Raw genomic sequence first — 23,385 nt, forward strand, 5'->3', positions numbered from 1 at the left:
CTACGTTTTGCGAACTCATTGTGCTAACTTCGGCTAAAGTTCGACCGTAGCTTTAGCGCTAATGCTAAATAGCAAGCTAACTCACTTGAAGGATGCTCTCAACTTTACGGACGCCATTAACTATTATTAGTTAACTTTGTCTTACATTTACTATGGTATAACGCTATTACGAATTTAAAGCATCAACGCATATTCTCTTTTGACGAATGCCATAGGTGCTAACCATTTAAACTAGCAATATCTAAGACGTCTTTTTAGGTTATGTTTGCTGCGTCACGCTCGGTGGTGAAGGCCCGACGTTCGCGTTCATGTTGAAGTTCGCGCTAAAGGTCAAAGCACTTTTAATTAGTGGTTCAGAATTAAATATATTTTGTCATAAATAGCCCAATACACCTTTTAACCCATATACCAGTTAATTAAACATGAATGCCGTTTTGCTATAAAGTTAGAAATTTGGACCTCGGCAGTTATCGTGAAAACTTTTATTTTTAAAATAAAATGCAGGAAGTTGAAACATTTTTGCTGCTAATTTGATGCACTGGACCTGAACTGTGGATTTCCAGTGCTATTTGGATTGAATTTGAACAGGGTTGCTTGGATTCGCGTGGGCTTTAAATTGCTTAATATGTTTTATACAGTACAATGTAAAGCGTATTGCTTTATTTGAATGGTGTAAGTTTGGGCCTGCGCGCGGTTTCCTGCATATTTTCCTCACCAGAGGGAGACAGAGCTGATCTATGGTTGTGGAAGCCGTTGTTGATGTAGAATTTACGTGTTCTGTTATCTTCGGTTGATTACGGTACATTTCAACCGGACACCCGAGATTAAGTTTTGACAAATCGCATCATATGACCGAATAAACGAACAATTCTACCGCCATGAAAGCTACAAATAGGAATTTAAGATAGTAATTCATAGTGACGGCTCACTGGGCAGTAGCCCCCCACGTGACCAGAAATAGCCTTAAGCCGCATTCACTTTGACAACATTCCGTAACTAAAGTGTGCGATCGAATGCGTCTTTGTGTGTCAATCAGTCATAAAACACGAAACAACACTTTAACGTTTAGTTGGCATTGTTTTTGTAGTTATAGAAATTATACAACCGTGACTGAGAGTTACAGTGAGGAGAATGACCCTCCCACTTCGCCAGAAATGTGTTATCGCTTCTCGGCCTTTTGGCTAAGATCAAGTGTAGTATCTGTTCTTATCAGTTTAATATCTGATACGTCCCCTACCCGGGGACCATATATTAAATTGATTTTTGGAATAGGGAGATGGAATTGGGGCTTGCTCCGTCCACTCCACGCATCGACCTGGTATTGCAGTACTTCCAGGAACGGTGCACCCCCCTTACACTGTTGAAAAAGAAAATGAGTAGTATAGCATTGGCCCACACGACAGGTGTTTTATCACTACTACTAGTTGTCTGAAAGTGCTTGTGTCTGTGTTTTTAAAATTGTAATGTTTATGGGCATATGAAGAGCCAAGAGGCTGGCATGATGCATGGAGATCTTACATAAAGCCCTCATATGGAATGATAGGATTGAATCTGGTGGTGTGTTCCTCCTTGCTCTACTCATTTCCCAGAACTGAAAATCTTTTCTGCAAATTCTTTCACAACCTGTGAACACTGTACATGTGTGTACTTATATTTAGTTAGTACTTAGTTGACAGTTAATTAGCCATAATAGCAGCTCTGTTGTCCGATAATCAGAAGGTCGCTTTTTGGTTACCCCAGCTGGCCGTTGGAATATACTTGAACAAGATACTGAACCCCAAATTGCTTGTGATGAGCAGGTTGGCACCTGGCATGACAGCATCTGCCTTCAGTGTATGTGTGTGTTTGTTAATGTCTGAATGTGTTGTAAACTGCTTTGAGGGGTCAGTAGACTGGAAAAGTGCTATAGAAATGGTAATTCATCTACCATATAGAGTAAAAAATTATATAGGTTCACTTAGTCACAACTAATGCAGTGAATTACAACAGCCCAGTGATGAATGGTCCCCTGATGAACATTGAAATCATTATCAAAATTAAGTAAATTAAATTAAGTTGTAAACAGATTTTATTGAAATAGTTCGAGAGAGGTTGTTTCAACTGCATGATCATGTTGGGGGCTGAAGTTTGTGCTGCTGTTGAACTGTAGTGCCTAACACTCAACAATACAGCATGTTAGAATCCTATCAATCATTTTCCTTGCCCCACTCTGATGCAGAAAAACAAAAAACATTAACCAGAGATTATAACTACATATTCCCCCAGTGATTAGATAAATCCATGTCATAATTTGAAGGTTTTACATGTAGTATTTAAGTATTAGTACTGATTCTCCAGTTCAGTGAAAGGGTTTACATGACATACAATGACTAAATTCATTTGTGTCACGGCAATTTGAGGTTCATTATTTTTCTGATCAGCCATCTGACAAAGAGGGTTTATTATTATAATACATGCATACTTTCTTTCTTATTACATTGGGTGCTGCAGTAAGACATTTACCATAGTAAATGTCTTACATTTACTATGGTATAACGCTATTACGAATTTAAAGCATCAACGCATATTCTCTTTTGACGAATGCCATAGGTGCTAACCATTTAAACTAGCAATATCTAAGACGTCTTTTTAGGTTATGTTTGCTGCGTCACGCTCGGTGGTGAAGGCCCGACGTTCGCGTTCATGTTGAAGTTCGCGCTAAAGGTCAAAGCACTTTTAATTAGTGGTTCAGAATTAAATATATTTTGTCATAAATAGCCCAATACACCTTTTAACCCATATACCAGTTAATTAAACATGAATGCCGTTTTGCTATAAAGTTAGAAATTTGGACCTCGGCAGTTATCGTGAAAACTTTTATTTTTAAAATAAAATGCAGGAAGTTGAAACATTTTTGCTGCTAATTTGATGCACTGGACCTGAACTGTGGATTTCCAGTGCTATTTGGATTGAATTTGAACAGGGTTGCTTGGATTCGCGTGGGCTTTAAATTGCTTAATATGTTTTATACAGTACAATGTAAAGCGTATTGCTTTATTTGAATGGTGTAAGTTTGGGCCTGCGCGCGGTTTCCTGCATATTTTCCTCACCAGAGGGAGACAGAGCTGATCTATGGTTGTGGAAGCCGTTGTTGATGTAGAATTTACGTGTTCTGTTATCTTCGGTTGATTACGGTACATTTCAACCGGACACCCGAGATTAAGTTTTGACAAATCGCATCATATGACCGAATAAACGAACAATTCTACCGCCATGAAAGCTACAAATAGGAATTTAAGATAGTAATTCATAGTGACGGCTCACTGGGCAGTAGCCCCCCACGTGACCAGAAATAGCCTTAAGCCGCATTCACTTTGACAACATTCCGTAACTAAAGTGTGCGATCGAATGCGTCTTTGTGTGTCAATCAGTCATAAAACACGAAACAACACTTTAACGTTTAGTTGGCATTGTTTTTGTAGTTATAGAAATTATACAACCGTGACTGAGAGTTACAGTGAGGAGAATGACCCTCCCACTTCGCCAGAAATGTGTTATCGCTTCTCGGCCTTTTGGCTAAGATCAAGTGTAGTATCTGTTCTTATCAGTTTAATATCTGATACGTCCCCTACCCGGGGACCATATATTAAATTGATTTTTGGAATAGGGAGATGGAATTGGGGCTTGCTCCGTCCACTCCACGCATCGACCTGGTATTGCAGTACTTCCAGGAACGGTGCACCCCCCTTACACTGTTGAAAAAGAAAATGAGTAGTATAGCATTGGCCCACCAGACAGGTGTTTTATCACTACTACTAGTTGTCTGAAAGTGCTTGTGTCTGTGTTTTTAAAATTGTAATGTTTATGGGCATATGAAGAGCCAAGAGGCTGGCATGATGCATGGAGATCTTACATAAAGCCCTCATATGGAATGATAGGATTGAATCTGGTGGTGTGTTCCTCCTTGCTCTACTCATTTCCCAGAACTGAAAATCTTTTCTGCAAATTCTTTCACAACCTGTGAACACTGTACATGTGTGTACTTATATTTAGTTAGTACTTAGTTGACAGTTAATTAGCCATAATAGCAGCTCTGTTGTCCGATAATCAGAAGGTCGCTTTTTGGTTACCCCAGCTGGCCGTTGGAATATACTTGAACAAGATACTGAACCCCAAATTGCTTGTGATGAGCAGGTTGGCACCTGGCATGACAGCATCTGCCTTCAGTGTATGTGTGTGTTTGTTAATGTCTGAATGTGTTGTAAACTGCTTTGAGGGGTCAGTAGACTGGAAAAGTGCTATAGAAATGGTAATTCATCTACCATATAGAGTAAAAAATTATATAGGTTCACTTAGTCACAACTAATGCAGTGAATTACAACAGCCCAGTGATGAATGGTCCCCTGATGAACATTGAAATCATTATCAAAATTAAGTAAATTAAATTAAGTTGTAAACAGATTTTATTGAAATAGTTCGAGAGAGGTTGTTTCAACTGCATGATCATGTTGGGGGCTGAAGTTTGTGCTGCTGTTGAACTGTAGTGCCTAACACTCAACAATACAGCATGTTAGAATCCTATCAATCATTTTCCTTGCCCCACTCTGATGCAGAAAAACAAAAAACATTAACCAGAGATTATAACTACATATTCCCCCAGTGATTAGATAAATCCATGTCATAATTTGAAGGTTTTACATGTAGTATTTAAGTATTAGTACTGATTCTCCAGTTCAGTGAAAGGGTTTACATGACATACAATGACTAAATTCATTTGTGTCACGGCAATTTGAGGTTCATTATTTTTCTGATCAGCCATCTGACAAAGAGGGTTTATTATTATAATACATGCATACTTTCTTTCTTATTACATTGGGTGCTGCAGTTAAGTCTGCTGTCTAAATCCTATGTTGCAGAAAAACAGTCTTGTTCACTCTCCAGACCAGTAGGTGGCAGTAGCAGGAATGTCAGTAGCTGAACAAAGAACAAAGAAACAGGAAGTGAGTGGTCATGAGGAGGGAACAAAGAATGAGGAAGTGGTTGTTATATGAGGGAAAAAATGTGAATTGTGTATTTAAATCCGCTAATGTGAACTTAAAAAGTGGATGAAGCAGCCTGTGATCGCAGTATTATTACTTTTGCTCACTTGGACCTGTTGTAGAGCTGTGGCTCATATGCTGGAGTTAAAATGGAGACAGCTGGTGATCTGAGGCAGGGTTCTCCCCAGAAATTCTTAGTATAGCGGCGCACCGTCTGTCCGGGGGGGGTGCGCAACCGCTCGTCAACGTCAGTCCGGGGGGGGGGGGAAGACACGGACGTACGGACAGCCGGTCATCAACTCCGTCAGCCGGGGGACGGACGGACGCTCATCGCCGTCAGCCGGGAGCTCCTAGCTGTCAACCGGGGGATGGCGGACGGACGGACGGACGGACGCTCGACACTGTCACGCGCGGAGTATAGCGGCGCTGACCGAGCGGTAGAGCGGCGCAGCGCCGCTGTTCCACCGTCTGGGGAGAACCCTGTGAGGGTAGCTTTCTCGTGGTGATACAGCACTGCATGATGGGAAACGAATCCAATATTTATCAAGTATAATATAGATATTTGTTGCCAGCCTTGGTGTAGAACTGTTTCCTCTACATTGGACACTTGTACATTCACACACCCTTTATCAGCCTCTAGTTTTGGTCATTTATAGCTTGTTAGCACCACTAGGTAGCATGGTATATGTGTGAATGACACCCTGCTCTCAAATCTGTACAACTCATACTTACCTGGCAGGGGAGATACCATGATCAAGAAGGTGGTTCATCCAGGGCGAGGCTCAGCCATTGCACTCCGGATGTGCTGACCCCTGCGAATTCCCCAAATGTGGGAATCTCGACTGCATAATTTCTGGTAGTGGGGGACTGCGTTCGCGCTCTCCCCTGATAACATGTAAAAAGACAAACAATCTGCTTCAATTCTCTTTGGCTCTTTAGAAGCTACATTATTTAGAATTGAACATGTATTTTTTGTGCCATTATTTAAAAGTGTGATAATGTTATCAGTATATGCTTATGTATACTTAATTTTGAATAATGCTGTAAATCAGTAACTGATCATTATGAAATCACAGTCACAAAATAATCAGCCAGTATTTTATTATTCACTTTTGGATTGTTTCCCAATTAAATGTGTTTTGAAATCATCAGAAGGCCAAAAATCCACAGGATAAATAAGCAAACATTGTGTAGTTCAGCTTTAATATCCACTATGGATCAAATGTTGAGTATATGGTTGTATACTGCAGTTATCTCTGTTCCGCACTGGAGCTTGTTTCACAGACACTGTGTCTCACTTCTAGCAAGTCCTCACTCATTACTTGCATCATCCGTCTCTTGAGTGTGTTGTCTTCAGCTTGCATAGATAGAATTTTACTGATGCACCAATGTACTCTACTTTGGATGCAAGTGAAGACAACATGCACTGTTTTTCTGAGGCCAGGTTTTCAATGAGGCTGATATTAGCCATTTTGCCATAAATAAACAATCATAAACCCATTTTGAAGAATATTGCTTTAGTCCTAGGGACTTTGTGTACCTGGCCTGATGAGACGGTTGGTGGAGGGGAGGGGGGTTAGGGGGGGTCCCGGTGTGTGTGTGTGTGTGTGTGTGTGTGTGTGTGTGTGTGTGTGTGTGCCTCCTCCCTGTGGTGTTGCTTGAGGTCTAGAAAGCGGGTGTAAAAGGCATTGAGGTCATCTGGCAGGCTGTCTGTGGAGCTGATGGTGCTGGTGGTGGTCCTGTAGTCAGTGAGTCAGTGATGTGCTGCAGGCCTTTCAACATTCACTTGGAGTCAGCAGTGGATTAGAAGCTGTCTAGCTTCTCTCTATACTGCCTTTTGGCTGCTGTGATGGTCTTATTCACTTCATACTTCGCAACCTTGTACTCCGTCTCATCACCTGATCTAAATGCAAGAGAGCGAGCATGCAGCACGTGACGTACCTGACTGTTTTGTCCAGGGCTATTGGTAGTGATTTCTTGACTTGTATGTTGGGGACAGTGTTGTCGACACAAATGCTGAAATACCCAGTCACATACTCAGCAAAGTCATCTATGCTGACAGAAGAGTCCTGCAGTGGCAGTGGCTGCAGCTTTAAACACATCCCAGTCTGTCCAAGCAAGAGTCCTGCAGGATGGTCTCAGAATCTGGGCTCCAGAGTTTAACTTGTTTAGTTACAGGGTTTGTTTGTCTCAATGTTTGTCTGTAGGCCAGATATAGGTACAAAGAGATGTGGTCCAAGTGTTCGAAAGTGGGGGCAAGTGCATAAATACTGGTTCTCTAATTCAGTGAAAGGGTTTCCATTACATACAGCAACTAAACTCATTTGTGTCATGGCAGTTATTTTGTGGTTCAATATTTTTCTGATCAGGCATCTGAGGAAAAGGGTTTATTATAATATATGCATACTTTCTTTCTTGTTACATTGGGTGCTGCAGTTTGGTTTGCTGTTTAAATCCTACTAGTGCAGTGCCCGTAAGAAAAATGTATTCCTATAAAAAAGTGGGAGGTTAAGTAGCTTTTTCATGGATGGCCAAATGAGGCTGTGTTTGAAGGTGGGACGTCAGGGATATTTAGGGTTGTTGTGAAATCCGATATTCCAGGGTATAATTGGCTGTTTTTGACTATATATGCAACTTCCTGTTCCTCAACAACCAAACTTGCTGCTTGGACACTTTCGTGACAAAAGCCCGTTTTTACTGTTTCTTCCTGCACCAGACACAAAGCAAACGTGACGGCAATGTTTGCGAAAAAGCGTGGCGGACATTATTTACCCTAAGTCCGGTTTTGGACATGCCGATGCATCCGGTCCATCGCCTCGGGATGTGGGCCGTGTAGCTAGCTAAGACCCGAACAGACTCGGTCCGGACTCGTTTAATCTCATTAATCCACAACAGTCAGTTTAGATGCACAGAACAGAGCAGAACGGGCCCAAACCGCCGGCAAAATCCCGGTCCAGCTCGCGCCGCTGCAGGTGTAAATCCGCTTGTTTCTTCAGGTATGTCGTGGGCTTGAGCTCTGCAGTGATTGGCTCTGGTGCATACGTGGCCACGGTGTGCAGTGATTGGCTCTGGTGCGCACATGACTGTGGTGGCTCCGGTGGACAATGCTCGCGGAATTTGTAAAGCATTTATGAAATTATTTATTCACCGTATCATTGCAGTCCAAGCAAATGCTTAGATGCACACCACTGAACCACGCAGCAGCCATGTTGAAAGTCTCAGGTCAGTGTGATCCTGATCCGCAGAGATATTTGACTAACACACACACACACACACACACACACACACAGATTCTGTGCTTTTATAGAGAGATGTTGCAAAAAAAAAAGTGTTATTCACTCTCCAGACCAGTAGGTGGCAGTAGCAGGAATGTCAGTAGCCCATCAGCCCTGAACAAAGAAACAGGAAGTGAGTGGTCATGAGGAGGGAACAAAGAATGAGGAAGTGGTTGTTATATGAGGGAAAAAATGTGAATTGTGTATTTAAATTCGCTAATGCGAACTTAAAAAGTGGATGAAGCAACCTGTGATCGCAGTATTATTAAGCTTTGGCTCACTTGAACCTGCAGTGGAGCTGTTGCTCAAATGTTCGAGTTAAAATGGAGACAGCTGGTAATCTGAGGGTGGCTTTCTCGTGGTGATACTGCATTGCATGATGGGAAATGGATCCAGTATTTGTCAAGTATAATATAAATATTTGTTGCCAGCCTTGGTGTAGAACTGTTTCCTCTACATTGGACACTTGTACATTCACACACCCTTTATCGGCCTCTAGTTTTGGTCATTTATAGCTTGTTAGCACCACTAGGTAGCATGGTATGTGTGTGAATGAGACCCTGCTCTCAAATTTGTACAACTCATACTTACCTGGCAAGGGAGATACCATGATCAAGAAGGTGGTTCACCCAGGGCGAGGCTCAGCCATTGCACTCCGGTTGTGCTGACCCCTGCGAATTCCCCAAATGTGGGAATCTCGATTGCATAATTTCTGGTAGTGGGGGACTGCGTTCGCGCTCTCCCCTGATAACATGTATAAAGGAAACCTATCAGCTGAAAAGTGGCTCAATATCAGCTTTCAGTTCCCCCTAGCTCCTATCAACCTACATTTTTTTTACTTTTTTAATTAGAAATGTGCCATTATTTAAAAGTGTGATAATGTTATCAGAATATGCTTATGTACAAATAATTAATATGCTGTAAATCGTAAAATTGATAAACGCGAAATCACAATCACAACAGCAATCTGCCAATATTTTATTATTCACTGTTTTCTTAAGTCTCCGAATGAGATATGTTTTGAAATAATTTGAAGGCCAACAGTCCACAGGAGAAATAAGCAAACATTGTGTACCGCAGCATTAACAGTAGGAAAATCCATTATGGGTAAAATGTTGAGTATGTGGTTATATAGTGCAGTTATCGCTTATCCCCACCAGAGACCACCAGAGCTTTGTTCACACCCTCTGTATGTCTGACATGACATGTAGTGGATTAGAAGCTGTCTAGCTTCTCTCTATACTGCCTTTTACTGCTGTGATGGCCTTATTCACTTCATACTTCGCAACCTTGTACTATGTCTCATTGCCTGATCTAAATGCAAGCGAGCGAGCATACAGCATGTGACGTACCTGACTGTTTTGTCCAGGGCTATTGGTAGGGATTTCTTGACTTGTATGGTGGGCACAGTGTTGTCGACACAAGCGCTGAAATACCCAGTCACATACTCAGCAAAGTCATGTATGCTGACAGAAGAGTCCTGCAGCGGCAGTGGCTGCAGCTTTAAACACATCCCAGTCTGTCCGAGCAAGAGTCCTGCAGGATGGTCTCAGAATCTGGGCTCCAGAGTTTAACTTGTTTAGTTACAGGGTTTGTTTGTCTCAATGTTTGTCTGTAGGCCAGATATAGGAACAAAGAGATGTGGTCCGAGTGTTCAAAAGGGGGGGAAGGTGCATAAATACTGGTTCTCCAATTCAGTGAAAGGGTTTCCATTACATACAGCAACTAAACTCATTTGTATCATGGCAGTTATTTTGTGGTTCAATATTTTTCTGATCAGGCATCTGAGGAAAAGGGTTTATTATAATATATGCATACTTTCTTTCTTGTTACATTGGGTGTTGCAGTTTGGTCTGCTGTTAAAATCCTATGTTGCAAAAAAAAAAAAAAGTGTTATTCACTCTCCAGAACAGTAGGTGGCAGTAGCAGGAATGTCAGTAGCCCATCAGCCCTGAACAAAGAAACAGGAAGTGAGTGGTCATGAGGAGGGAACAAAGAATGAGGAAGTGGTTGTTATATGAGGGAAAAAATGTGAATTGTGTATTTAAATCCGCTAATGTGAACTTAAAAAGTGGATGAAGCAACCTGTGATCGCAGTATTATAAAGCTTTGGCTCACCTGAACCTGCAGTGGAGCTGTTGCTCAAATGTTCGAGTTAAAATGGAGACAGCTGGTAATCTGAGGGTGGCTTTCCAATGGTAATACTGCATTGCATGATGGGAAATGGATCCAGTATTTATCAAGTATAATATGAATATTTGTTGTCAGCCTTAGCATAGAACTGTTTTCTCTACATTAGACACTTGAACATTGACACACCCTTTGTCAGCCTCTAGTTTTGGTCATTTATAGGTTATTAGCACCACTAGGTAGCATGGTATGTGTGTGAATGACACCCTGCTCTCAAATCTGTACAACTCATACTTACCTGGCAAGGGAGATACCATGATCAAGAAGGTGGTTCACCCAGGGCGAGGCTCAGCCATTGCACTCCGGTTGTGCTGACCCCTGCGAATTCCCCAAATGTGGGAATCTCGATTGCATAATTTCTGGTAGTGGGGGACTGCGTTCGCGCTCTCCCCTGATAACATGTATAAAGGAAACCTATCAGCTGGAAAGTGGCTCAATATCAGCTTTCAGGTCCCCCCTAGCTCCTATCAACCTACATTTTTTTTTTAAATTAGAAATATGCCATTATTTAAAAGTGTGATAATGTTAACAGAATATGCTCATGTACACATAATTAATATGCTGTAAATCATAAAATTGATAAACGCGAAATCACAATCACAACCGTAATCTGCCAATATTTTATTATTCACTTTTTTCTTAAGTTTCCCAATTAGATATGTTTTGAAATAATTTGAAGGCCAACAGTCCACAGGATAAATAAGCAAACATTGTGTACCGCAGCATTAACAGTAGGAAAATCCATTATGGGTAAAATGTTGAGTATGTGGTTATATAGTACAGTTATCGCTTATCCCCACCAGAGACCACCAGAGCTTTGTTCACACCCTCTGTATGTCTCGCCTCTGGCAAGTCCTTGCATCTTGTGTCTCCTGAGTGCAAAAGTAATTCCTGAAGACCTCTCTTAATTTTGGCCCCTGGTTCTTTTGGATGGGTTTGCTACCACATCCACACCTGATCTAGCCACTTGACTACACCATGTCATCCTCTGATGAAATTGGACGTTACATAACCCAGTTAATTAGCTAAAAAAAAAAACCTTTATAGAAACAACCAACCTTCAAAAGTTTGTTTAAAATTTGCTTGATATTTTATGGAAAAAGTAAAAAAATAAATGCTGAGGTATTAAAGAGAAATGTAAATGGACCATAAGTTGCAAGAGAATAAGGTGCAGTTGTAATTACATTAATATTTACAACATTGATGCTCGCACCCAAGAACACCATAGCAAAGAAGATGGTTCTCGCAACAAAATACTGGTAGAACATCTGGAGCATCCGGTTGCAGACATTCAAGTACCTGAACCTCCTCAGGAAGTAAAGTAGGATCAGGCTCTTCTTGTAGATTGTTTCCATCTTTGTAGACCACTCCAGTTACTGTCCAGCACAACAGGTAGGTATTTGTATGATTCCACAATGTCAGCGTCCGTCCTACTGATGCAGACTGGAGAGGGCGGGGGCTCATTCCTCCTGAAGTCCACCACCATCTCTTTGCCATATTCAACTGTAGGTGGTTCTTCCCACGCCACTTAACACAATTGCTGACCAGGGCCCTGTACTCATCCTCCCTCCCACCCTCTACATGCCCCACATGGCCATGTCATCAGAGAATTTCTGCAGATGACGCAACTCAGTGCAGTATTTAACGTCTGCAATGTAGGTGGTGAAGAGGAACAGAGACAGCACAGTTCCCTGGGGGATGCTGATGTTGTCGGTCAGACGGTCAGATACACAGTTCTTTAGTCTCACATACTGCAGTCTGCCCATCAGATAGTCATCGACCCATGTGACAAGGGGAGAATCCACCCACATGTTTTCAAGTTTAGTCTTCAGCAACCTGGGCTGGATGGTGTTGAAGGCGCTGGAGAAGTCAAGAACATGCCACGTACAGCAGTGTTGGGTCTGTCCAGAGAGAATTAGGCTTCGTTCAGCAGGTAGATGATTGCATCATCGACCCCAACATGGGGCTGATATGCAAACTGTAGGGGGTCCTGTGATGGGAATACACTGCAATTGGCCTGTAGTCATGCAGTTCCACAGGATGTCCTTTTTTGGGCACTGGAACCGGCAAGATGTTTTCCAAAGCACTGTCCCTCTCTGAAGACGGAGGCTCAGGTTGAAGAGGTGCTGGACAACTCTACAGAGCTTGCCGGAAAAGGCACGCCAGGGCTGATGCGATCCAGCATGGTTTGTGGTGGATGACAGAAGGGGGTGAGGGGTGGTGCTGAGTGGTGTCTCCTGTGGGAGTTGGTAGGGGGCACTGTGTGGTGTGCAAGTGTACTGGGGGAGGGGGTATGAGAGAGTCTGCGGTGGGGGACATCGGGGATGGGGATGAGGGAGGTGGTGATAACTGGTGGCTGCTGCGGGGGTTGGTGTGGGGCTGTGGGAGTTGTGTCCTGTAGTGGTTGTTCAGGCCCTGTCCAGACGACAACGTTTTTTTTTTTCGAAAACGCACACGTATTGCATCATTTTGGCCGACCGTCCATACGGATCCTGAAAACGCAGCGCCTGAAAACGCACGCACGGGTCTCAGGGTGGAGAAATCCGAAAATGCAGCCCTCCTGTTTTCATGTGGACGGCGAATCCGCATACTTTCCAAAATGATGACGCCATCGCCCCACCCCGCGACGTCCCATAACAACAACAACAACAATAGCGGAATACATGCTCGTGTTCGTGCCGCAGAAGATATTGAGCCTTTCTTGCAACTTACATGCCTTGTAGTTGAGTGTGTGTCGCAGCAGCAGTTCGACCTCATTACCTGTCCACACAAACGATTCTGGTTTCCTTGCGCTAGCCATTTTCATCTTCTTCTTGTTGTGTTCGGTTTCTCAATCTACTGTCTGTTTGTTTACAGCGCGCAAGCTTAATACGCATTCTCCGTGTCTTTTCCTCCATTTTTGGTGAATGTCAAGCGCCACCTAGAGGCCTGGAATATGAACTACAGCGTTTTCTGTCATTTTCAGTGGATCCGTGTGGACGCAAATATTCTTAAAACGATGACGAGGAAGACGGAGAAAAAAAAGATTGTTTTCGCCCGTGTGGACGGCCCTCAGAGGCGCAGCAAGGGGGCAGCTGGGGTTGCAGGAGCTGGAGTCAAACCTGTTTAAAACCTGGTTGAACTCATTTGCTCATTCTTCATTACTTCGTTATCTCTAGGGCTGGGATGATGCGCCGATGTAGTCGACGTAATTGACGGCATAAATTCGTCGACATGAATAATTTGCGTCGATGCGTCGTCCCAAACAGGAAGTTGTAGTACCTGTGGAGGCTGAGAATAGCCCCTCTCACACAGAGACGCTGCATTAACGCCGCAGCGGTGGTTCGTCAATTCTCCGCCGTTTGTCATTCACACAGAAAGCTGCGCTGCCGCTCCTAAAGACATGTGACTGTACATGTCATGATGATGACGTCGGGGTGTTTCCCAGGTGTCCCCCTGTCAATCTAAACCCGCGGACCGTTTTATAATGTGTAGTGATTGAGAACCCGGCCCCCTAAACATCCTGGAAGGTGAAAGAGTTAAGTTTTTTGCGCTAAATTACATTATTACATAATCGGCATCAGTAAACAGGTCGCTGCATGACTGTCACTTGCGGGGATGGAGGCTGTTTTCTGGGGAAAGTTTACTGAAGTCTCAGTTGGGAGGGCTGACCATCGCGGTGATTTCTATCAACACAACCACTTGAGTGAGTTAAAGGTTTTTGCCGGTGACAGACGCTGTTTTTCGGGCAGAAATGTGACGAAGAGTTGGTAGGACAGGCGGGAGGACAGACGCTGCTCCGCCAAGAACTGCGGTATGTTTTTTCCTCATATAAGTTACCAACAACAGTTACAGTTACTACGTTACTTTTGTTTGGTCATGTAACGTTAAATTAATCATTAGATTAGTCGACTAATCGAAAAAATAATCGCTAGATTCATCTTTTGAAAAATAATCATTTGGGAAGCTCTAGTTATCTCCCTCATCCCACTCCATACGTCCCTGCTGATGTTCTTCTCCAGTTTGTACTCCAGTTTTCTCCTGTAGTTGTCCTTACTCTCCCTGATGCTATGTTTTAGTTCTCTTTGAACAAGCTTGAGCTCTGCTCGGTTTCCTGACCTAAATGTCCCCTTCTTCTCATTGAGTAAGGCTTTTCGGTGGCTAGTAACCCAGGGTTCGTTGTTGGTAGCAGCTGAACAGGTGAGCTGAAGTGTGGATGGTAGAGGTGGGTGCAATTCATCGATGTGGCGATGCATCGCGATGCGTCACGTGACGATTTGGCATCGATTAATTAACGTCGATGCTTTGCTGCAAGACAGGAACAAAAAACACATAACCGGAGCCTTAGAGGGCACACCGCCCGGACTTTTTAGTGAGTGGGACCACAACAAACGGAGCAGAAACATTAGTTTTGTTTAGTGGTGCGCACAAACTTCCTCACCGATGAGTGTGAGTGCTACTCTGCTCTACTGTATTTGTGTTGTGTTCACCTCACTGTACTGAAGCTCCAGACTGAATAAGTTCAGATGGATTAAAGTTCTCCGTCGCTACGACGGATTTCCGTCATTCAAACTTCACAGAGGCGACTTATGAGATCAATGTAGATCGGAGGAGAACAACTGTTGGCTGATGTTTATTGACAGATTGTCACACTCTACGGCCAATGGTGTGATTAACAGCATGTGTGCGCCTGACCAATGACAGTCAGTGTGTTTACATGACACTCAAGAAAACCGAATTACTGCGTTAGTCTGAATATGATCGGATTTTTAAGATGCATGTATACACCTTAGTCTGACTAAAATCGGACCGGATCGGATTTCTCATAGTCTAATTACACCACGTTGATTATTCGATTGAAAGTCGCATTACTCCTGCATGTATACGTTTCCAGCGGATCGGATCGGATTTTGCGTTCTGCGCAGGCGTGAGATTTTTCCCCGGGGCCGTGAGCCGGAAGTAGACGGACGGCGGCGGCGGCGGCTTTCCTCCGAAATCACCGCAAGAAAGAGCGCCAGAGTGCACCTAGTTTGTGTAATTATCATGTACACCATATACGAAGTGTACAAAGATGTAGCTTTGTCTCGCTCTTCGTACGCCACCTTTCTTGAATGCCGAGGCAGCTGGTGACGTAAAGAGGTCAGCCGGAGGTGCGCCGTTAACACTAGTTGAAATGGGTACAGCGCCACCTAGCGTACCGGGGTATGACGTGCTTTTGGCCAGTAATTCGATTTTCTCACTGGCATGTATACTCGGATAATTGCAGTTGTCCGACTGAGCAGCATCGTCGAACTATGGCTGTAATCTGACTAAGCTGTGCATGTAAACGCACTGAATGTATTGACCCACACAGGGCGGGATCTAAACATGGAGCAGCGCTAAAGTTTAGCTGCTTAGCTAGCAAGGACTCATCGCGCTGCTACATTACCAATTAGTTTTTGAGTTTAGTCAACACGTGAGAACTCATCTGACACGGAGAGTCTCCTGTTGTGTGCTACATGTGTGAAATAACTATAGTCTGGACTTTGTCTGGAGTGTATCTGTGTAAACTAGGGGTGGTGAAAAAAATCGATTATTGATTAATCGCGATTATAATATTGACGATTATGATACGATTATTACATTTCCAAAAATTGATTGAAAATTTTTTTTTTTTTTTTTTTTTTTTTTTTTTTTTTGAAATAGTAATACAAACTGGAGTCCTCCTCTTACTGGCTTCCGCTACATGGTCCACAGTCTGGAGCCAAGATATGTTATTCCATCCTGGAGCTTTTTCACACTTAAATCGATTCTAAATCTTTACAAGGAGACAAACCTTTCCGTGCAAGTGTCCCTCAACTCTGCTCACAGGGTAGCAATAACCTGCGATGCCTGGACATCCAGAGCTACAGTCTCATATGTGACCGTTACAGCTCATTATGTCAGCAGTTAATGGAAGCTAATGTCCTACGTACTTCAGACGAGAGCTATGGATGATAGCCACACAAGCGCAAATATGTGTGAGCTTCTCAAAGCAACAGCAGACGAGTGGGGAATAGAGAAACGCGCCCTGGTTCTTGTCACCAACAATGCTTCTAACATGAGTCCGGCTGCTGAGCTTGGCAGCTTTCTTTTAACAGTGAAACACTACATTTAAAACAAATTAAAAAATAATGATTTTGATATTACACTTACACTATACAATACTGAAGGTGCTGTGAGGTGTTACTCAAAAGATAAGTAAAATAATTCAGCAGCTGACTGATGTTAAATGGAAGATCAATAATCGTTAATTGAAAATCGAATCGATAATCGTTAATAATCGAAAATCGATTTGTAATCGAATCGAGACTTCAATAATCGGAATCGGAATCGAATCGGGAAATTGGGCTGATTAACCACCCCTAGTGTAAACGGCTTCATTCAGCGTCTCTCCCTCCCCTCTGGCACCGTGAGTTACCATGGTTACAGGAACGCCCTGAAACTTTATAATAATCAATAAGAAGTTTTTGGTTAGTTTGACTGTACAAAATCATGAATGTAGCCTGATTGTAACTCAGTGCTGAAATCTTGTATTATAACATATGGCACAAATGAAAAGCCTCAGAGCTTCTTTGATTATTAACAGTATGTTAGTGATGACAGAAAGGTGATAACTTGCCATCAGACTGACAAGGCTGCAAAAGTTGCTGTTTGTACGATGTATTTTTCTGTTAAACGATAAGAGGCTCACTTTAACAATATTGTTATTGATAATAATAATATTAATTAATGATAATGATGATGAGAAGAAGAAAAATAGCGTACTGAAAGGTTCTGTAGATTTATTTGAAAGAGTAAAACTTGAGAGAAGCTTGGGGAAAAAAAGGCCCAGTTTGATGTCATAGATTGAAAATTACATTGAAAAGACAAAAAACATTTTAAGTGTGAATAGAACAGCTGTTTGGATCATCCTCCAGTAAAACACTGTTGGTAAAATATTTAAATTTGTTGTCGGCATTAGAGAACATGGTGTGTGGTGAGGCTGTAAATCGTATCTTATTTTTTTAGCACGTGTCAAGTAACGTGCCCTGTAACATGTTTCACAAATTACAAATGGGTAATATGACTTTGCTACAGCTCGAAAAAAACATTTCAGTCAAAAGATTTTTTTTTGCTTTAATCCATGAGTTCAGTTGAATTATGCACTTTCGTTCAGAAGAATACAATTTGTTCCCTTGGAATATGGCAGCTTTTTTGTTAAGTTATCCTATCCATATTCCAGACTGAATAAGTTTCCATTTTCCATTAAATAAATTTCATGGAAGTACAGTGACTAAATTCATCTGTGTCACAGCTGTTCTTGAATTTGAGTTTTTTTCTGATCAGGCAGCTGACCAAAAGGGTGTATTATTGTTGTTGTTATTTTTATTATTATTATTATTATTATTATTATTATTAATAATAATTATGATAACAGTACATGCATACTTTCTTTCTTGTTACATTGGGTGCTGCAGTTTGGTGTGCTGCTGAACCGTGTTGCCTAAAATTCTACTATACAGCGTGTTTTAAATCCTATTTTGCTAGGTCTGGAGAGTTATTCACTCTCCAGACCAGTAGATGGCAGTTGCAGGAATTTCAGTAGCCCATTAGCCCTTAACAAAGAAACAGGAAGTGGTTGGCCATGAGCAGGGAACCAAGAATCGGGCAGTTGTTGTTATATGAGGGAAAAATGTGAATTGTGTATTTAAATCCGCTAATGTGAACTTAAAAAGTGGATGAAGCAACCTGTGATCGCAGTATTATTTAGTTTGGTTCACTTGAACTTGTTGTAGAGCTGTGGCTCATATGTTGGAGGTAAAATAGAGACAGCTGGTAATCTGGGGGTAGCTTTTCATGTGGTGATACAGCATTGCATGATGGGAAATGGATCCAGTATTTATCAAGTATAATATGAATATTTGTTGTCAGCCTTAGCATAGAACTGTTTTCTCTACATTAGACAGTTGAACATTGACACATCCTTTATCAGCCTCTAGTTTTGGTCATTTATAGGTTGTTAGCGCCATTAGGTAGCATGGTATGTGTGTGAATGACACACTGGTCTCAAATCTGTACAACTCATACTTACCTGGCAGGGGAGATACCATGATCAAGAAGGTGGTTCACCCAGGGCGAGGCTCAGCTATTGCACTCCAGTTGTGCTGACCCCTGCGAATTCCCCAAATGTGGGAATCTCGACTGCATAATTTATGGTAGTGGGGGACTGCGTTCGCGCTCTCCCCTGATAACATGTATAAAGGAAACCTATCAGCTGAAAAGTGACTCAATATCAGCTTTCAGTTCCCCTTAGCTCCTATCAACCTACATTTTTTTTAAATTAAAAATATACCATTATTTAAAAGTGAGATAATGTTATAAGCATATGCTCATGTACACAAAATTAATATGCTGTAAATCAGGAATTGATAAATGCGAAATCACAACAGCTCTGTCACAAAATAATCTGCCAATATTTTATTATTCACTTTTTCCAGAGTTTCCCAATTAATTATATTTTGAAATCATCTGAAGGCCAACAGTCCACAGGGTGCAAAACATAGATCTTTCTGTCATTCCTCAAGTCTCTGAAGATGCCGCTGTGGATAAACAGTCCCTCGTTAGTTAACACAAAAGATATGTACTGAAATTACTGAAAATGTATCACTGTTGTCCATTTTAAGACACACTTACAAACATTAGAAATACATTTAAAACAAATGAAAGACAATTACAGCGTGCACCTCTTGGATCACGTGTAGAATAACCTCATTTTGGAGCTGTATGTTTTTCCTCTGCAGCAATGTGAATTTTGACTCAATGCTACTGACCCATGACATCACTCTGGTCCCGTGAGCACTAATTGCTTAGCCCAACATTATTTTCAGGTGGTACATTTGAGATGTATTTCTATAAATTTCACCTTGATAATGCCTTTTTATAAAAAGTTTTTAATGGCTTGATGAACACAAATAATCATCAGTTAATGACAGAAGTGTATACAATAAACATCTCAATAAAAGATGTCTCTGAGAAAGTTGCATATTATTAATTTTTACACACATGGTGATTCTGGTGCTAAATGGTTAAGTCTCTCTGTTTTCTATTTATCATCAGATTTGCAAGAAACTTTCCAGAGATGGAAAAAGCACCGCAGAACGGAGCGCCAAAGTGACCAATGAACTTAATACTCACCTGTGAGGAGTCTCTTGACAAAATGCGGCTAGTGGCTGAAGGCCTGCTGGCAAGGTACAGAAGAGTATGAGAGGCAACTCCTGAACTGATGTATGTGGACCGCAGCTGTTGTTGCAAGTATGGTGTGTCATCTCTAGAGCAACTGTTCAAGTGAGTGGGCTGACAGTGGCATGATGGTGCGGCTTGACACCTTTGACTGGATTCACAGGTTTGATCCAGCTGTCCGAAAAGATCACCATTTCAGGTTTATCACCTCAGTGGAATCGCCCGCTGGGATTCTGACAGGGTTTCAGCCAGCGTCAAAGGCTAGAGGCTAGAGGCAAAGGCTAGAAAACAAGGAAGCACATGATGTATGTATTTCCTCTGATACACCGCATCAACCAGATATGCCAGGAGTTGTTTGGCAAGGTTGCGGAGCCAAACTACCAGCCTCCTGTTCCTGCTGGGGACGAGCAAATTGGGTTGGAGAATCTGTTCTCTCAATTATGAGAAACATTCAGTGCTCCAGACCATTATGTTTAGACCAGCGAGACCCTTCAAGCAGTGGAGGATGAAGATGATGAGGTGGTGGCTGACACAGAGGGATCTCTGGAGGAGAATGTGGGCTACAGCTCTTGAGAGTGAGAGTGACAATCTGACTCTGCTGAGGAAGAGTCTGCATCTCATCAATCAGGTTGTGGTTTCTGAGCTTGATCCCTGTGTGGAGGATTTGTGCGATCCAAGCCATCTACCAGGGTACCAACATGTCGAAGAGCTGAGCGGCGTGCTAGTTGAGGTGGCTCTGTGACCACTAGTTGAAATGGCATGTCATACCCCTATCGTACCGGGGTATGACATGCTTTGGCCAATAATTCGAATTTCTTACCAGCATGAGATGTGCATGTAAACGTACTACTGAAGCATCAGGTGACTAAAATGTGTGCAGCAGAGAGTGACAGTCGACGACCCCGAACTCAGCAACACACTTGGGAGTTTGTTTTAAGGATGGAAATCCTGAGTCTGCGGAGTTCATCAGGAGACAGGAAGCCTCGTTTGCCAAGAATGTGAATAGGGCTGGGACGACGCGTTGACGTAATCGACAACATAAATTCGTCATGAATAATTTCCATCAACGTGTCGTCCCAAACAGGAAGTGGTAGTACCTGTGGAGGAGAGACGCTGCGTTAACGCCGCAGCGGTGGTTCGTCAATTCTCCGACGTTGGTCATTCACACAGAGCGATAAATAAATAAAGACAAACCGCCATGTAATTCACACAGAAAGCTGCGCTGCCGCGCCTAAAGAGACGTGACAGTACACGTCATGATGATGACGTCGGGGTGTCTCCCAGGTGTCCCCCCTGTCAATCTAAAACCATGGACCGTTTATAATGTGTAGTGATTGAGAACCCGGCCCCCTAAACATCCTGGAAGGTGAAAGAGTTATGTTTTCTTGCGCTAAAGTACATTATTACTAGGGGTGGTGAAAAAATTCGATTATTGATTAATCGCGATTATAACATTGACGATTATGATTCGATTATTACATTTCCAAAAATCGATAAAAAAATGTAAAATAAAGTTTGAAATAGTTATACGAACCGGAGTCCTCCTCTTACTGGCTTCCACTACATGGTCCACAGTCTGGAGCCAAGATATCTTATACCATCCAGGGTTTTCCCTGCTATTATACAACTTAGGCGCGGCGCCCAAGCATTTTTGCCTCCCGCCTAAGAGAAAAAATTGAGCAGGTGAGCAGAAATAAATAAGAGCCGCATTGCGTCCCATTGATCTTTACACATTGCCGGGTATTTCCAAAAATGGACATTTCACCTTCTCTGTTTAAAAAAAAAACCCTGTTTACACCTATCTGTTTTCAGAAAAATTTTCGTTCACCCGGCGTGTGTGTGTGTGTGTGTGTGTGTGTGTGTGTGTGTGTGTGTGGCGGTGTGTGAGTGGATGGGACGGAGGGAGGCGAGTGCGCGTGACACAACAACACGGAGTGAAAAGCATTTAAGGGAGTACCAGAAAACGTCTGTCATCAGAATGCCACCAAGGAAGTCCTGGTGAGTAACATTAGCCAAGCTTACACTTAAGGCTGGGCAAATAACCGAAAATATGCCGAAACCATCGGTTATGGTTATTACTTTCCCCTGCTACCTGTGTCTCTGACAGCAACAGCTCAACCGCTGAGGAGAGGAGCAGGCTGCTAATGTCAGCTACTGCTTGGTCCTTTCGATGGGGCACTACTATAGCTTTATTCCGCTTTACTGTTAGTTATAAAAAATGTAAATGCAATGTGAAATGTTAAAATATAAAAAGGCATTGCTGCGTTAGTATGTTTCTATAGCATGCTGTTACTTTAGCTAGCATAGCTGTGGTCGAGTGAGGTAGGGAGCTAAGTGAGGGAGCGTGACAGAAAGCATAGATTTGCCCACACACCTCCACCCAAGTCTATAACTCCACATTAGACCTCTCAATCTGAAACAGTGATGTTTAAAACAACTAATGAACTGTTCACTGTCAAGTGCATGGAAATGTTACAGAATGTGTGTTTTTGTTCTTTCTTCAGTCAAAAACTCTGGAAGAGGCCATGAAGTGGCTGATAAGCCCAGATGCCATGGAGCTGTTCCCTCAACTGAGTCTGGCTGCTGCTATAGCACTCACTGCCCCAGTTCAGACTGCAGATGTGGAGAGACTCTTCTCAGCCCTCAAGCTAGTAAGACATTTTATATGAAAATATTATTATTCAAAGAAGGAAATTACACAAATTAAGATGCTGATTTTTAAGGTTAATCTCATTTTTCGGTTAAGACACCTCTGCGAAACAGGCTGACAGATTGCCACCTAGATGTCTGCTGCCGGGTGGCAATTGATGGCCCTCAGCCAGGAACTTTTAAGATGTAGAAGTTTGTTCGGCGCTTCTACAGAAGCAATTCAACCAGAAGAGTAAAATGTTCAAAAGGGGGCTGTGAATTATGCAAATAAAGGGTAAATTACAACTAAAGCAAATTGAGTCTGTTTTTTAGTTACCTATAGTAATGATAGTGGTCAAAATTATGTGAAATTGCACAGTTTTTGGTTAAAAAAAAGCTTTTTAAAAAAATGTAAGGCCGAGGAATGCTAACTCCGCTTCTTCAGCTGCCCACCCCCCTAAGACCTCTAAAAACCCAGGGAAAACCCTGCCATCCCGTAGCTTTTTCACACTTAAATGGATTTCAAATCTTTACAAGAAGACAAACCTTTCCGTGCAAGTGTCCCTCAACTCTGCTCACAGGGTAGCAATAACCTGCGATGCCTGGACATCCAAAGCTACAGTCTCATATGTGACCGTTACAGCTCATTATGTCAGCAGTTAATGGAAGCTAATGTCCTACGTACTTCAGACGAAAGCTATGGGTGATAGCCACACAAGCGCAAATATGTGTGATTTTCTCAAAGCAACGGCAGACGAGTGGGGAATAGAGAAACATGACCTGGTTCTCATCTCCGACAATGCTTCTAACATGAGTCCGGCTGCTGAGCTTGGCAGCTTTCTTTTAACAGTGAAACACTACATTTAAAACAAATTAAAAAATAATAATTTTGATATTACAGTTACACTATACAATATTGAAGGTGCTGTGAGGTATTACTCAAAAGATAAGTAAAATAATTCAGCAGCTGACTGATGTTAAATGGAAGCTCAATAATCGTTAATAATTGAAAATTGAATCGATAATTGTTAATAATCGAAAATCGATTTGTAATC

General features: G+C 42.3%; 1 long non-coding RNA gene and 6 other non-coding genes across 7 annotated transcripts; all 7 read left to right on the forward strand.

Moving 5' to 3' along the window:
• Positions 1-1,161: 1,161 nt before the first annotated feature.
• LOC115574694 (U2 spliceosomal RNA) lies at positions 1,162-1,352 on the forward strand. The gene has a single exon (XR_003982550.1). It is a non-coding gene; the product is annotated as a U2 spliceosomal RNA (small nuclear RNA).
• Positions 1,353-3,535: 2,183 nt separating this feature from the next.
• On the forward strand, positions 3,536-3,726 carry LOC115574695 (U2 spliceosomal RNA). The gene has a single exon (XR_003982551.1). It is a non-coding gene; the product is annotated as a U2 spliceosomal RNA (small nuclear RNA).
• A 2,016-nt stretch (positions 3,727-5,742) lies between these two features.
• On the forward strand, positions 5,743-5,906 carry LOC115574692 (U1 spliceosomal RNA). Its single transcript, XR_003982548.1, has one exon. It is a non-coding gene; the product is annotated as a U1 spliceosomal RNA (small nuclear RNA).
• A 2,970-nt stretch (positions 5,907-8,876) lies between these two features.
• Positions 8,877-9,040, forward strand: LOC115574690 (U1 spliceosomal RNA). The gene has a single exon (XR_003982546.1). It is a non-coding gene; the product is annotated as a U1 spliceosomal RNA (small nuclear RNA).
• A 1,673-nt stretch (positions 9,041-10,713) lies between these two features.
• On the forward strand, positions 10,714-10,877 carry LOC115574691 (U1 spliceosomal RNA). Its single transcript, XR_003982547.1, has one exon. It is a non-coding gene; the product is annotated as a U1 spliceosomal RNA (small nuclear RNA).
• Positions 10,878-18,546: 7,669 nt separating this feature from the next.
• LOC115574693 (U1 spliceosomal RNA) lies at positions 18,547-18,710 on the forward strand. Its single transcript, XR_003982549.1, has one exon. It is a non-coding gene; the product is annotated as a U1 spliceosomal RNA (small nuclear RNA).
• A 2,290-nt stretch (positions 18,711-21,000) lies between these two features.
• LOC115574458 (uncharacterized) lies at positions 21,001-22,641 on the forward strand. The gene is made up of 3 exons (XR_003982494.1): positions 21,001-21,700; positions 22,207-22,353; positions 22,449-22,641. It is a non-coding gene; the product is annotated as an uncharacterized LOC115574458 (long non-coding RNA).
• Positions 22,642-23,385: the final 744 nt, after the last annotated feature.

The sequence above is a fragment of the Sparus aurata genome, chromosome 22 (genome assembly GCF_900880675.1).
Source record: "Sparus aurata chromosome 22, fSpaAur1.1, whole genome shotgun sequence".
NCBI classification, from domain to species: domain Eukaryota; kingdom Metazoa; phylum Chordata; class Actinopteri; order Spariformes; family Sparidae; genus Sparus; species Sparus aurata.